This window comes from Bradysia coprophila (genome assembly GCF_014529535.1).
Source record: "Bradysia coprophila strain Holo2 chromosome IV unlocalized genomic scaffold, BU_Bcop_v1 contig_106, whole genome shotgun sequence".
In the NCBI taxonomy this organism is placed as follows: domain Eukaryota; kingdom Metazoa; phylum Arthropoda; class Insecta; order Diptera; family Sciaridae; genus Bradysia; species Bradysia coprophila.
Window position 1 is genome coordinate 939946 of NW_023503372.1, and position 17517 is coordinate 957462.

General features: G+C 34.2%; 1 protein-coding gene across 8 annotated transcripts in view; it reads left to right on the plus strand.

The window, feature by feature from the left end:
* Positions 1 to 1153: 1153 nt before the first annotated feature.
* The window catches only part of LOC119070748 (chromodomain-helicase-DNA-binding protein 7), a 47256-nt gene continuing 30892 nt past the window's right edge, over positions 1154 to 17517 (plus strand). For all 8 annotated transcript variants that reach the window (XM_037175212.1, XM_037175218.1, XM_037175219.1 and 5 more), the window contains exon 1: positions 1154 to 1772. The gene's annotated coding sequence lies outside the window, so the exon portion shown is untranslated. The remainder of the gene's footprint in view (positions 1773 to 17517) is intronic.

Sequence of the window (17517 nt, forward strand, 5' to 3'; positions counted from 1 at the left end):
TCCAACACTATTTAATTGTGACAAATTTGAAGGACGCGCCAAGACCGAGCAGCCATTTTAGGGCTCAAAGTAGATCGACTGCGGTGAAATTTTTTAAAACTGACAGGTTTCATGCTGACCTCAAATTTGTAGAAATTTTCATACAAAATTATCAAAATATTTCACATCGACCTGAAACCTGACCTGACAGCTCGACCTAATTTCTATGTTTCAGATTTCAGGTCGTTGCAGGTCAATTCAGAATTGATCAAGTCAGGCTCAGATCAGGTTTCAGGTAAAATCATCAGTTAAAATTCAGTTTGACTTTACCTGTTTTGAGCCTATTATCATTCGATCTATCTTGCTTGTTCTCCGACCTAGACAAAAACTCGCATGAATAATTGTCAATCAAATTTTCAATCAATCTGGCCAACTACATCTGGGTTCCTCCTAATTCTAATTGTTTCAAAATACCGAGTGATAATAACTCAGGTAATTGACGTCCAAATAAATCGTTGGTAGGACAATTGTAAGAGGGCAGACTAGGTGTGAAGTAGGCTATATATTGAAAAATTGGTTTTAAAATTAATGTAGACCATTTAATGAAAATCTGTTCCAGCAATTAGATGAGCAATATGTTTATCTATCTCTAAAAAATGAAAAACGATTTACAATAAGCAACAGTTGGAAGAAAACCGATTTCCAAAAAAATATTGCATAGCCTAACTTTAAGCGACGTTCATATTTTGGAAATCGGTTTTCTTCCAACTGTTGCTTATTGTAAATCGTTTTTCGTTTTTTAGAGATAGATAAACATATTGCTCATCTAATTGCTGGAACAGATTTTCATTAAATGGTCTACATTAATTTTAAAACCAATTTTTCAATTACAGCCTACTTCACACCTAGTCTGCCCTCTTAATCGCAACGTTTATGAAACCATAGCATCTACATTGAACCAGATGTGACTGGTCATTGTCAGTTATTCGAATGAAATTTACAAGCTCCACACCGGTAAGACTCACACCGGTGAACTTTCGAAAAAAATATTCAAACAATCCCACCAAAAACGACCGCGCTGTCATGCCACTGTCATTCGAACAGATGGCGTACGCATAATGGTAAACTATTAATCCGCAAAAAAAATATAAAGCAAAAGTCACAATCTCGCTCAAATCGAATGAGATATTTGTGTGTAGAAGATGTTCGACAATCTAGAGTGCCGCGAAAAACTATCGAAAATCGGCTACTAAAAGAAAACTATTTGCATCCATTACCGATGCTCTCACCAATCAATCAAAAACGTTTGTGGTTTTATTTATTTATCATTTTGTAGTCGCGCTGTGTGTCGGTTTCTTTAAATTTTAGTTTTTTTTTATTATTACCATAGTGTGATGGTATTATAGTGTAGTAAAAATATGGTGGTAGTGATGGTAAATAGATGAAATCAGTGTTACCGACATAATACACACGAAAATTTTGAAAAAAGTGAAGTGTTACCAACATCAGGTTGTAAAAAGAAATAAAAATGGAGAATTGGTGGTGCCGTTTTGCCGTACAACAATATTAATTCGCTGTGTATTATTAGACAAACTGTGCATTTTAGTGTAAATAATATTGATAAACTCTAGTCGTTAGTTTGTTAAGTGTTTGTAGCTAAGTGAAAATCGGAAAACCGCAGAAAAATCGACGGTAAAAACAATTTTCGCGTCAAGTGTATGGTTCGGCATTTTTTTTTTAATGATGGTGGTAGAAAATGAAACGCTTGCTTTTGTCTCGCATCAAAATACGGAGTAAGTAGACAGAAAATAATTGTAAAAATGTGATCGATTTGAATCGAATTTATAGCTGTGTATGGATTAATTGGTAGTTGGGAAATGAATGAAATTTGTCAATGGATTAACAGAACGGCCACAATTGAATACCCCGGATTGCCGAGTTGGACCCTTCATAAAATTTTTTTTTGTCTCCAATTATTGAAGTAATGGCGATTTTGATTTTATAATTTTCATCTGTTCTGTTTTTTTTTTTCACTTTGAGTTGAAATGTAAATGTGTATACGAATGCGGTTTGGTGTACTTAGGAGGTTTTAATGTGTTTGCCGTATATATATAATATTCTTCTGCTTCTTTTTCTCCGTCGTCTATATGGTGTGTGCATGGGATTTAGATATATTTTTTTTGTGAAGTAATTATATATTGAAAAATGTATAGGAGATATACAATTTTCAAAGAGACAATGATAATCGAATCGTCGACTTAACCGCGGCGGCGTATATTCGTTTCTCAAATAACAAATCTCTCCGCTACTACACTGCGAAGTGACGGTTGTATGTTTTTTTTTTCATTAATTGTTTCGCCTCTACAAACGAACATTTTTTAATTTTTAATCAAACTCCTGAATGAAAAAAAAAAATGAAGAAAAAAATCGAACAACAAAAAACCCTCCGAATGATTGATCCGCACTCCATATAATACAAAACATTTTTTTTTTCAATTCCATTCCGTCTCTCCGGGACAAATTGGTTCGCATTATTCGGGGCGAAAGGAAGAAGCTCACTCTAAAATGTTCTGTATGTTCTGTGCACTACGGATATTATACACCTCTCTCCACTATCATCGGTGTTTTCGGGAGTTTTTATTAATGAACACACATCGAACACCATATTGTGAATTGCATTCGCAATGGAAAATGTGTGTTATAAAGCGACGACATTTCTGAAACAGAATGAATATATAAAAAAAAATTCTCGTTCGGTGCTTCACTCGATGTGAAATTCTTTCGGTTCACAAACATTATAATTCATCAAAATGTCGAACTTGATGATGATGATGACGATTTTCATTTCATGGTCGGACGGATGATTTTGTTGTTCGATTTAATTAAAACGAATTTTTTGTTTTGTTTTGTGGTGAATCAAAAATTGCATGTGAATTTTGTCGCGTTCATTTCATATTGTTTACCCATCGGAATTATATACCCCAGGAAAACAAGGACGTTTTTCAACAAATCGATAGATGAATTGCGAATGCATTGCACCGCAGAAACTGTAGAGAAAAAAAAATTGGTTCATTCTAATTGTTCCGAGTTGAGCGAGAGAAAAAACACACAACCGTGTTAGTGAAATTAAATTAAATATTCGTGACGGTCGGTTCATTCCAAAAAATTTCGTAGTCTGGCTGAAAAGGTAATAGTCTTGACATTCCCAAATTCACATGTTCGAAATTTCTTCGTTAAACAAAATAATAAAAAAAAATTAATTACGAAAAATCCAACATTTTCGAGACACACATTACATTCAATTCGCTTTTATGAAACAAAAGCCGAGTGAAGTGTCTCTGACTACGATGGTGTGTTTGAATAGAATTATTATTTTTCTTTGACTTTTTGTTTTAATTAGGTATAAAAGTGTATACCTAAAACCGAACCGATCTAACATGGAGTTTATTGAGTTCTTATAATTATATGCATATGGATGTATGTTGGTTCGGTTGTTTATAGCCATATCTATTCCATGTACAATATTTCATTATACGCGTTTTCAACTTCTCCATGACGTTTTTTTTTGTTGAATTTATTTTATATTTTGTATATTATCTCTCTTGTGTGTTCATACACTCTGTTTAAAGGAAAAAAAATCGTTTTTCGTATAGTTCGACTGTTCGACAGATAGATGTAATAATTTTGTGTCTCTACGTACGGAATGTAATATATTGCGGTATGTATAATATACCACGTCGTGTTTTTTCTTCTTCTTCTTTCTCGAAACATACAAACCCAACATTTCGTTGGATATATCATAATTTTCTGTTATACATTTCAGAGTTCCATTTTTTTAATTTTTTTAATTTTCATTAAAATTCACACAAAAAACGCGTCCAATTTGTGTTCGAATCGTGTGTATTTGGCTGGTGAAATTGTATTATTATAATTGTATGAGTATAGTGTTTATTCATGCATGGCCTGTCGTTGCAAGAGAGTTATACATTTTCACAATCAATTTTATTATTAAATGTGTGTAAAACTATACACCGGAGAATCGGTCGATTCCAAATTTTATTAATTTTTTTTCACATTTTCAGTTTTCAATATAACACTGAAAATTGCTTAACTGACGTACGTGTCCATAAAAGAATGGCATTTGGGGGTATGGGGGTGGTGAACTATTGTCATCTAAACATACATTTGAGCAATTGATTCCACTGTTTATACCGTTTTTCGTTCAGTAACTTATCCGGTCACATTTGTCTTTGTATGATGACATTTGGAATTTATTTCAATAAAGCCACTGCAATCCACCACCATGCTTATAATGCCGAAAATACACGAGCCATTTTGCATTGATGGGATTGACAATTATGTTACGTTTTCCCTTCTGATCTTATAGAGTGTTATGATGAAAGAGAAAGCAATATTTTGACAAGTACCCCAAGACAACTTATAATAGACTGGTCTTCGGTCCTCTCGCTCTGATCATAAACAATGGAAATGGCAACAACGTTGTTGATCCCATCAACGCAAAATTGCTCGTGTGTTTACTTCCGAAATTAAGCCGATCTCGTGTGTGTAAAACTCAATCCATATTTACTTACTGGGCTTCCCAAACTGAATTTATTTTAAATTGAAAGAATTTAAACCTAAAATCCAAATTTTAAAAGAATCGAGCAGGTAGGCACTTGATGTCGAACTATGGACCCAATACTTTTTACCTTCTTCTCTCAAGCAATTTCTTTTATTAAGGGTCAAGGGCAGAAGTCACACGTCAAAATGAGAGACGAGAGAATAGAGTCATGATGCAACATCTGCTCTTAAGCTCAATAGATCATTATCAATGTCATTTGATATATCAAATAAGTTGTCACTGTCACCCAACCTCAAAGCTCAAAAAATTTATTTAAAATTTTCATTTGTTGAATGCTGTTGACAACTAATTTGACAGAATTCGATATATAGTGTTAAAGAGAATGTCAAAAAGAGTGTTCACCCATCACGCTCAGTTAAGTTAACTGGTTTATTCCTAGTTAACTGGACTTTTACATACAAATGTTGACGTATCACCCATCGAAACCAGTTAAGCAACTGGTCATTTTTCTCTCTTTTACGCTCTTTTAACACTGTATAGTGTTCACGGAGAACGAAAACCAGATAAAATATTACTAAACTGTGGTCAGCTGTCAAAAATTTATGAATGAATAACAAAAACATTGAGAGCAAGCCCAGTTTAAATTTGTATTAGATTAGTTAAAGTTAACTGGTCAGAAACCTCATTCCGTGGTGCGACAAAGATATATTTTCATTCATAAAACAGCTGACTCCTAGCTTAGTTAAATCTAACTGGTCATCGCTCTATTTTAACACTCGTTTTTGGCGTGTTCCGTTTTGCTTTTTCTCTGCCGATCTGGTCGGTGCCCTTTTTTAATTCAATTTGTTCAAAATTAGCAAATTAAATTTCGGTAAACGAGGCATCCTAAAACCGTCTTTTCATTTCATCCTGACTTCATACGTATATCTTATCATCTTCGATTAGTCACACACACTTTCGCCATCAGAACATTGACACGAAAAAATGTTTTGTTTTGTCCATCCTTTTCATTCTTTTAATCGAGCAATTTTGAAAGCTGACGAATAATATCAAACAGTCTGAATCATGAAATTATCCCCATCCATTCACTCTATCTTTCCCAACTGTTTTATGGGTTTTAATTGCTCTGTGGTCACACGACTGCATTTTATATACATTGTCGACGTGCCACTGGCATCGATGTATTTATTCCATTCGGTTCAGATTTAGACTCTCATGAATACCGGTAATAACCCTTCGAACAGAGCAGACAATTTCGATTTTTTTTAAAACCCGGAGATTAAAAGTTAATTTATCTTTTAATACGAGACAAGAAACCATTTCCATCCCTTCCTGTACTGTGCAAGACTTCCTTTCAGCTCAGAATCATTCAATAAAAATTCATGGAAAAACTTTTAATTATTAACAACGAGTCATAATGTCCAATGCTGATAGCTTCTTTGGTTTGTTTTTTTTTTTATTTTCGCTTCATACAAGTATCCGATGGCATGGGATGCTTGTGAGCTGTTTCTTCTCGTCATAGAAAATATCAAGTTTCCTGTAAATGGAACATGAAAAAATTAAAAGAAATATGTCGATGGCATTGACGTTTTTCGTTTCATCTCGACAAAGACGAAAGAAAATTGATAAAACTTTTGGTGCTTAAGTAGAACATTTTCAGAACAATATACCAAAGTTACATTTTGCGGTTTTCTTTGAGTTTAACTTTTTCGTTCAATAAAACAACTTGTTCTACAGCATATAGCATATCGATCATCCTGTTGATGCACGAAGTAGAACGAATGGTGTAATGTCGTAAATTGAACTCTAGAACGGACTACTAAAGAAATACTTTTTTTTACTCTTGGGGTAGGTCAGAGATGTTAACAAACTTAAGTGGAACGACCATCGACTCGAAAATATTTTTTATTTTGAGTCATTGAAACCTCCTTTCTTCGTGTAGTTTCTTCCTCCAACCGACAGATATAAATCACATTAATCGTGAAAGTCGATGTTGTGTACACGTAATATCGTTTGTGTCTTATGCTCCTTCACCAGATAAGATAAGAAGCCAGCAACAATTACTACACAAATTTCGATGATGTACACTGTGTTGGAACTATTTGTGCAGGAATATCCCCGAGATTAAATTAATCAAACAGAACGATTAGCGCTTTCATTCGGTTGTTTGTCCAGTGAGTAATCGCAGTTTTCGCAACCTTCAGAGTGAATGAGTTGATGTGAAATGTGTCCGAAAATCGTGTAGTCTTGTGATACTGTTCGGTCGTAAAGTAGGGTAACAAAGAAAAGTGGGATACGTTCATAAGAGTCAAGTTGAACCGACGAAGGAATCTCGACGACGTAAAATTAATTTTCACTTGAGAAGTCGGACAGCCATTTTCTTTGGGAGACTTTGGAACAACACATTTCGCATCGTCTCACGTTTCTGTAATTTACATTAATTTCTTGATCTCAACAGTCGTTCCTTTCGAGTAGCATAGCAAAGCACTTTATTGTACCATATTTTTTGCGTGGACATAATGTCTGTGCCGAAATTTCCTCTCCAAAAACAATTAGCAAATGAAATTGATTTTTTTACAGCAGCTACTATCGCAATATGAATTATTTGACTCCCCATTTTATCATACAGCATCGAAATGCATCAATTTTCCTCGCAAATGCAAATTTTTGTGTTAACGGTTTTCTGTGTCACAAATAGAATTTTATCGTCATTTACAAGTCAAAACCATTAAAAGTTAAATCTTGAATTGACCAACGTACACAATAATATCATAATAATTATGCAGCGAATTTAGTGTCGGCCATTATAGAACTCTGATAATCACAATGATCGCATTCATTTACCCACTTTCGATGCTCACACGTTGAACGGTTTGCCGAGTAGATTAACACACATTCTACCTAAAAGTGTTGCTGGCCAAATTTTAAAAAGTACAAACGGATGGTGTGTGTATTGCACCCGAGCGTTAGTGATTTGTTTATTCAAATCATTGTTGGGACTATTCGGAGAATATTGTGAAAATCGCTCATAAGGATTGAATGAGGGTGAGACGAAGGCGATAGGCAGACTTTAGAACATTAACTTTACTTTCACTGTCATCCTGGTATAATCAGCTTTAAACATATCATTTAGCCCTCCCCCCTTTTAAACCTTATTTTATGGTAAGTTAGAGTCTAATTACGATATTTAATCGCTTTATGTCAACTTTCCGATAAAAAGTTTATTAGAGACCCTGTAGGTAACTATCGTAACCGTTGCATAATTCGTGAGATTTCATAACTGTCCTGAATTTGTACTCGTAGAAATCTTTTCTCTGGATGACTTGTCACAGTATCGGAGCCGTAACTTGCTAGTCTTAAGATCTGAAACTGAACTTCAAGTCCACCCCCAAAATATCTGAGTCCGGACTCCGGACTAAACTGGCCCGAATTTAGCTGACATTTGAAATAAAAAGAAATTCAGGTAAATCAGGTAAGTTTTCAGGTATACCTGAAAAAATTACAATCGTTCCTGAAATCTGACCTGGTTTGCCTGAATTTTTATTGGTCCACAAATTCGGGTAAGATAAAAATTTTCAATTCAGGTTCAGTTCTAATCAGATTCAGGTAATCTGAAGCTCAAATCAGAGTCAGGTCGACCTGACTCGAGACTAAGAAAGACTTATCATGGAAACGATTTTGTGTCATCGATTTCTAGACACAGATATGCACTTCATCGTCTTTCTACTCGGGCAAGGAAAAAATGCGGAATTCTGGAAATTTGTTTACCGGGAAACTCCTTTGCCGACCAATGGGCCGGGAATTTTTTTTTTACGTTTTCGATTACCGGGGATCAGTTACTGGGAAGAAAATATTATTTCCATGCCCGTTTTCACTTCCCATTTCATTTTCGAATTTACTGGGGACGTCAGTGAAATTTAGGTAGGAATTTGCTTCGGCTGTTTTTAAGCTTGTTCACTTATGCAAACAAAAGTGTATGTGAAATAGTTTCATGGACGCGTGTGCGTTTGTTAAAACCGTATAACGACGTATAAGCAGTCTTATTTGTATGGGTGGACCAGCTGAATCAAATTTCTAATTAAACTGACGTTTTCTCTGTCATTCTATTTCTTGCACAGGTTTCGATTCAATTTTTACCTGGACCGTTTCCCAAGATAACGAAAATAGGGGAAATTGTGAAACATTTTCAGAAAAGTTAGGATACTATGGGACACTGACAAAAAAGTTTCAAAAACTCAGCTGTTGCAGGTAACTTTGTGTCCAGGTAATCTACAATAGATGCCACAGCTGCAGCGACCCATACAAAAAATACAGCTGGGGCATATAATGCAGATTACCTGGAGACAAAGTTACCTGTGACAGGTGAGTTTTTCGAAGCTTCTTTGTCAGTGGAAAATGTCAGAAAAGGGAAATAGTTCCTGGTTTTTATGCCTTACCTACAGATACCTATTTGAAACTCTGATTAACACCAACTGAGTTAAAAGTCCCTTTCTGAAAGTTCTTCAACATCAAACACCGACCACATACAAAGTTTGAGTAATTTTTTGAAAAAATATTTATTCATATTACCGTCATATCATCGTATTTATTGGTCTAAATGATTATATTAGGATGAGCAAATGATAGAAACGTGTCATTTATTGTAAATGGTGTTTATGCGCAATAATAAATTTAAAAATTTTTTTTCTTTAAATATTTTGAAACAAAGCAACTTTTTCAAAGAAAATAAATAAATAGAAGAAAGAGATAAAAAATCGAACATTTTTGCTTACGACAACGCATTTTATATGCAATAATATGTGGAGGTATATGTAATATATGGTGTGGTTGAACCATACGTACATTAGTTGTTGTATAGACTTTGAAAAAAAAAAAAAAACCATTCGGTGAAAAAGAAGAACAATTGTTATAAGCCAAGTTTTGTGGTATGTACACAAAATGTATACTTATACTCACAAAAGACAAAACTAATTTCGATTTTTTTTTTCTTCTTCCATGAGTTTAATACTCAAAATAATTGTATTTTTACATGAATATAATGAAATGGTGTACCTAGACCTAGAAGAGGTAGAGAAAATAATTTACGAAAATAAAAAAAAAAATATTCCGCCACATAAACACATAGACACAACTATCAGTAAGTATACCACTGAGCTCTCACATCCATATAGGTGTATCTATATCATCTACCATCTACACTACACATATTTTATTCGTTATTATTCGTTAAAAAAGTCATAATTACACTTTTCATACTGGCACTTTACAATACTCACGATTTATATATATAAACATACAACAAAAACAACAACAACAACAAAAACGAAAGAAATTTTTCGCTATCAGCGAACTAGTCCTATTCTTTTATATAATTTTATTATAAATAAACATATAAGTCTCTCTTGTTCGGTTGTTTGTGTCTATGTATGTAAGCGATTTTAATAAGCGCAATGAACTTACGAAAAAATCATCCATGTATATTCAATCTTTCTGGCCTGACGTATCGTTTGATTGTATTTCCATTTGAAACGAGCTCTCGTAAGTGTTTTTAACAAATTTTATTAACTTGAATCAGAAATATGTTTTTCGGTCTTCGACACTATTTGTTTCAATCAGCACCAGCACCTAATAAAAATAGTAATAATTCGAAAACGAGCTCTTTTTCCGTCAAGTCAACATAATCTTGTTATCTTTGTAAGTATAAGAGACACTTGAAGAAAACGCTAAACATCGACAAATATTTATATTCCGAAAATACAACACCGAATTCTGAAGTGAATGCGGCCAGATTTAGAGTGACATACTCCTCGATCGGTGTGTAAAACATTTACAATTCATTTATGTTCGACGTTCGTCAGATGTAACTATGCTAATCATTGCTAATTGATTGCTGCTAATTTTACTAATTCCAGCAGCGTTTTTCGCATTTCTCTGTTTTTTATCTTCGAAAAAAAATTATTTTACCGACCTGACCGGAAAATGCCGTGTGAATAATAAATCATCAGTGAAGTCACCGACAAACTTTCAATATTTTAATTTGACATTTACCTTTAAGGTTGAAATTCTTCAATTAGAATGTCTTCAGACCTCGACTCAGACGTAGCGAATCTTGGTCTTGATTCACAATAAATTGTAAATCTGAGCATTGTATAAGAACCTTTCGCCAAAGAACCGTTTTCAATTCACGTTCGATGTGTCGTACTTCATAAACGACATCAGTTTTTCATATTTCCGTCCTACCACACTAGAGTCTTTTCTATTAAAGTATTAAAGGAGAATACTTTTTGATCGGCTGGATTTAACTGGTCTCCGGACTCACACGTAAAAAATGAGAGAAATCAAAAATTTAAACTGAGCTTGGCTCTCGGTTTTTGTCATTCATTAATTTTTGACAGCTGACCCACAGACAAGTTAGATTTAACTGGTTTTCGCTCTCCTTAACACGTTAGATTTTTAGAAATTTATTTGGAGATATTCGTCGACTGCCTTAGCATTTTCCGGTGTGCCTAAAGTTGACGAGTCGCAATAACCGGCAACGTGTTAACATTCTATTGGGACTTTTTTCATTTCAAACTTGTGTCAGCACTAGTCCTTGGTACTTTGACTGGTCCAATCATTTATTGCTACGCGTTGCACTCTTCGTTGGAAATCGCCAACACCTCATAGCATTAGAATGACATTTTTGGTACATCCCCTCCTCTACTACAAAGTGAACGTCTTTTAGGAATAACGCCAATTAATTCCATACAAAATTTCCAAAAATTCCTATTACAATAGCGAACACACATTAATGGTTAGAATATAGGGTAGATTGGACATGGAACAGTTGTGAATGATTTGCCACTATTGTACAATGTTTTCTGTAAATTTTCCGTTCAGAAAAGGCATTGGCATCGACAACCTCATTGTGCTAACGAACAAAATGTTTTGTTGAAAATGAATCGACCTTTGAGGTGATTCGAATTTACTTGCTTCTCTGATGGTTTGAACTGGTACTTCTTCAGCGCAAGTGTAAACTTTCATTGACAAAAGATTCTTGAGAATCTCATCTGTTTGGGTAACATTGTCTCCAGGTGAGATTTTAAAGAATCTTTGGTCAGTGTTCAATTTACCGGCTCGGAGTGAATATTATAAACCATAATCGGCCATCAGTCGGTTGTTACAATTAAAATTCTAACATGCGCCATCCACTGAAAGGTATCATACACATTTTTCAATTAAAAATGCACCAATTTCAACACCAATATCCAATAGAAGTCGTTGCTAGTGTTCTATAAACCAATTGTTCAAACATTACTGGAAAAAAAACTGTTTGCTCAAAATATTGATTGTAATGCTAGTTGCCATTAAAACTAAAAGAAAAACACATTTCACGCTTCGAATGTGTTAATACTATTTCCCTGGTGCTTCTACAAATTTTTTTTTTTACCATACTGCACACATCGGTGAATTAAATTTAATTTTGTAGTGAACTTGTATGAGTACGTACTTGAAACACATGGTGGTTAAGTTATGTAAGTTTATTAATCTGTGCGTCCCGGTTGGTCGATGTTAATGACAAGTTTGAGGAGTCTTGAAGTCATGAAGTAATTAACGAATGAAATTTTTTGATTAGAATCGTACTGAGGGCATCCTGAATGTAACAAATTTTGTCGCGAAAAACGAACACGTTGATAATTACGACATTTTCCCACTTCTTGACTCAGTGACGAAAGTGTCTTGTATGTGAATACCAAAAACCTAGGTGAGACACTTCATGCCAGCAAAACTAAATTTCAAAAATTGAAAAAAATGTGGCAAGTAGAAACATTCTTTCGAAGCAAAGCTTGTTCGTTGAGAATGTCTGTCTCCTAGGTTGGATTGATGACATTAATTTCTGAGTTAGCCTTTTACAAAGTTCAACCTAAAATTATCGCAAACTAATCTCTCTTAAGGTGAATATGCCGTCAATAAGTCTGCACAATTTTTGATAGAATGTCACGTCATGTTATAGACGACAAGCGTAGCACAATTTTTGATGGTTCTTTTGTTTTATAAAGGTTAAGGTCGACCAGTTAAGATTACCTAACACATTGACCTTCACATCAATTAGTTTGTGGTTGGGGGAACAAAATTTCATCAAGTAATTTCCCCCTCATTGTAAACCAATTTTCTCGTTACCATTGACTGCATGTCGGGTCATATCTCCGGTAATTTCCAGTCACATGAATTTTTTAAGCTTCTCAATTTAATGCTGAAAATAACGAAATGTCCATTTAATATCGGATTGTCTTTTTACATGACGACATATTTGAACGAAGAACGAAAAACTTTTTGATACATTTTACCTTCTCTACGAATTGTATTGAATTTGGTCGACTGCACTTACCAAAAGAGGAATTTTACCGAGTTTATTGATTTCTATGTTTCGTTTTCTATTTATGTGAAACTTCACGATTTTTTTTATTATTTCTGTTTCGTTGTTTTAACCAAAGTTCCATAACAGCAACATTTAAGTGAAGCCATTCAATAAAAACGTGATAAACGGAAAAATTAATCGAAAATGTAAAAAGTGAAGGAAAGAAATAACACCGACCGATCGACCAAGAGTCATTTGATATTTTTGGTGTTGTAAAATGTATTGTACGTAGTGTGTAAAAGGCAAACTTTTTTCTTTCTTTTTTTTTCGAAAAATAATTAATGCACAAGACCAGTGTAAATGAAGCAGACTTTCGTAGTTAGTTACTTACATATATATATGTACAGAAATGTTTAATAATTTATAGGAGATATATCTCTAATTGAAAATAGCTCTTTGTAAGTGAAGTCAGAAGGTTGTTAACCTTTTTTTCTTCTAACTTTTATATGAACATTTTCTATATATTTTCTGTATAATTCCGCTTTACAGCACACAAATGTGTACGATTTTTTTCTTCTTCTTCTTCATTTCGCTTGTTTGGTTGGCCGTTGTTGTTGTTGTTGTCGTTGTTTCGATTCTTATATTTGCTTACATTACATTATTTATCGGTGAAATAATTTGTGTTTATTGTAATAACATCACTTTTCAATGGCGTCTTGAAATCATCATCACACAGAGTGAAGTGAAACACATAAATAGAATTATGAAAGACACCAATAATTTTTTTCTTCTTTTTCTTCTTTTCTCTCTTGTTGTTTTTTTTCTGTGTGTTTCTTTCTTGTCTTTTTAAATTTAATGAAGACTACACACTTCGACCATCTTCGTTATTATTATTTCTCCTATTTCTCAATGTACAATAAAAACCGGATAATCATGCTACGGATTTCGTTTCGTAAAACTTATAAAATGGCTAAACCGACAATATACAATTATACAATACATTGATACGATTTACTTCTTCTTCTTTTTTTGTACTTTTATTTCAACTGTTCAAACATCGTGTCCAAGTTATAATTTAATGTGCCGCGTAATGCATTCACTTCTCTACAAATTTTTGTGTAATTTTTCTTTTTCCGTTTTGTCGGCCGATTTGTATTGTCGTTTCGTTGGATGAAATAAATCACTTCGACGAAAAGAGGATGAGGGTGTACACACTGCTGACTGTTGAACTAAGTCCATTGAAATACCTAAATCATTTCCGTAAGAATATTTTTTTGTCATTATGAAATACCATTTTTACCAAATCATTTGCATTTCGACACATCCGCCACTTTACCATTTTATAAAGCCTTATCATGATATCGACAGTAAATCTATTACTTCGTTTGGTTAATGCGTTTTCCGCAGATTGATAAGTACAATGGTAGATTACGACCTTGTTTGGAACTTTTTTTGTCAGGTGTGGAATCGCAGTACGAGGTGAAGGCAAGTGATGTACTCACACAAAGTTCCAAACAATTACGTAAGTTATTTTACTCACTAAGACCACGGAAAAATGAGTTTTGACACTTATATAAATGAAGTAATGACTCAATTCCAACTGAGCAGTGAGTACAATCTTTTACTTCATTTGTTTTAACAAATTTTTTGCTGTATTACTGAGCCATAAACCAAGAGCGCATGGATTATACTTGTCGTCATAGTCGATAATAGATGACTATAGCAGTTTCTAGAAGGTGTGAACGAATGTGTTTTCCATTGATGTCAATAGCCTTAAAACAGTAATTTCCCAGGGTTTTCATTTGTAAAATATTTGTTATTTTGACCTGTTAGGTTGCGCAGCTCGGGCTGAAGGTGCCACACTTGTCAAAATAAAAATCTTCAGACTTGGACGTATGTCATGACATTTATTTCACGTTCTATCAACAAAATGTCTTCCACTCAACTTGTAATGTCAGTCCATGTCTTCTGTTCAATGAACATTGTTCAATTACATCTTTCACCTTTACTAACGGAAAACTGTTTTCAAGAAATTTATAGGAAACGGCTTACGTTATCAGTTCAAAGTACTTTTTGCTGCATGCCAGGGGTCATTTTGTATTTTCGTAGTGGTTATCGATAACCTTTGTTCATTGACGATTTTTATCGGTAAATTTCAGCAATTGATTCACAATAACTCTCGATGTCAAAAGACACCGAACCTTTAATTTGTTCGTAAATTATCACCAACAAAAATCCGTTACATTTATACCATTTCAATGTGATAATCCCACAAAAGAAGTGACTTGTCATCATCGAAGAATTTACCAGTCTTATGCCAATCCCTCTTTAGTCGTACGGTCGGTCGGTGATCTACTGTGTAAGAACACTTTTCGAGACCGAGAAATATTCAATTTCTTTTTAACTAATGGCTATCCGTTTGTATAGCTACAATGCTACAAGTATAAGTAGCTGTGAGTGAATTAATTTTCACTTTCATTTATTAACTCATTCCAAGGATAACAACTCGGTGTTGGCAAGCCTATAAAAATGGATTCAATTTCAAGACGTTTTTTTTGTGAGAAATCTTTTGTCTATTATTTCAGTGTTGAATGAACGTTAGGCTAAGAATGACCGACTTTCCTCTCACACACAAAAAAAATGACTGATAATCCTGCTTACATTAGCAATCAGGTGTCACTGCTCATTCACATTTTTGTTTGAATGTTTCAAGTTTTAACTATACATGACGAAGACTTGCAAAAGGAAAAGAAAATTTGGTAAAAAGGGTGTGCTGTACATGTGAGAGTTATCAGTTATTCAGGCTTTTAGAGCAATAAAAAAAAACGAAACGGCCAGCAATGGTACATAACCGAACGGTAGAAAGAGCAAACATTGGTAATGTTTTGTTCTCGTTCTTATAGATACCAAGTTTTCGAAATTCGTAAGAAAGGCATCGAATTAACACGGCTAAACAGCTGTGTATTTGTGACTCAGCGTTCTTTTAACGCACAAAAAGGCAATTGAAGTGCCACATTTAAAAAAAAAACAATTAGACGTTGGGACACATAAGTAGTCAGTCAAATTCAGTTTTTTATTACTTGTACACTTGCACGCATATAATTGGTCCATTCGTATATTATAAGCACGACTGAATGTTTCTACAGGAATACTCGATACCAACTGAATCAATTTGAACATTTTGATCACTCCTCTCCCGCTTACAGTTATGTAAACCTCACAGAAACAATCGAAAATTGATAAGCTTCCCAACAATCGTACAAGTTTGGCCTTGGTGTGGTAACCAAAGATCAGTAACCTCACAAGAGAAATGCTTCCTTACTTAATACTAAATGTCGTTGACGTCATATACCGCTGTGAATGATGACGCGTTCACTACACTACAATCCAAATGTGTACTTTGTGAACTGATTCGGTGGAATGAACAATGATGCCAATAATTGCATAATATCTTCCTCGTATCGCATTGTTCCTTATATCATACACACCGAAACGAGCATTGAAGATTCTGTGCCCCGCGACACCGAAAACGAGGCTTAAATGAAATTGAAAATGAAATCCAGTTTTCGATTGCAAAATTTTAAATAGATCTTTTTTTGCTGTCCTCTCTCTCTCCTTCTCTCGTTATCGTCATTATTATTTGACAGTACGGTTCGTTATGATGCCTGTTAATGGAATTCAAAACGAAAAGATGTTTAAAGAGTACAAAAGAGAACATTTTTGTTCATGTAAAGTACAACTACCCGACAACAACAACAACAATGTTTCACAGTGAAAAACGTTTTTCAGAAAGGTGTGCACACAACGATAGACATAACCATGTCATCCATAAATTACAACAACAAGAAAAAATAGAAATAAAAAATTTTACAAATTTTTTTTCTCTTCGTACACACACAGGCAATAATACCATCGCATTTCAAACGAATTCATCTTTTTCCCTTTCGGCTTGGGTATATTTCTATCGTTTTTTATCTTATTATAGGTACTTCACTCAAAAAAAAAACTCTTTTTTTTCTTCGATGTTTAATTAGTTGTGTGCTTTTTTATACAATATTTCTTCTCATGTCGCGTGTCTCGCTTTTTCAATGTTTATATGTAACAGCACAATATAATATACGATCGGTGCACATACATATGTATACCATTTTATACACCGTACAGCCAGAAGTATAAGATGGTCGCTAGATGTTGCTGCTGCTGCTGCTGCTAATTTTCGATACAATGAACTATTTAAAAAGGCATTCACACATGTACATGAGATCACACACATTTTACGTGTGGTTATTGTTGATTTGTCTGTTGTTGGATGGTTGTTGTTGTTTTTCTCCTCTCTCGTTCAATGGGTAATGTTGAATCAAATGAGAAATGAGATGCCGCGCGCGCGGTTATTTCACTCGACACCCTAGAGTTATTATTTTTCGGAATAAAGATTGATTGGTGCGAGTGGGAATCTGAGCGTTTTATTTATGGTTCATCGGTCTTGGACAGGTTATCCATGCAAGATATTAGTCGGTCATATTTGACAGTATTTTATATGACCTGTCGATTCTTTACTTCATATCTTCCGTCAAATTTTTTGTTTCCTCACATGTAACCAATTGAACCGAAAATTACG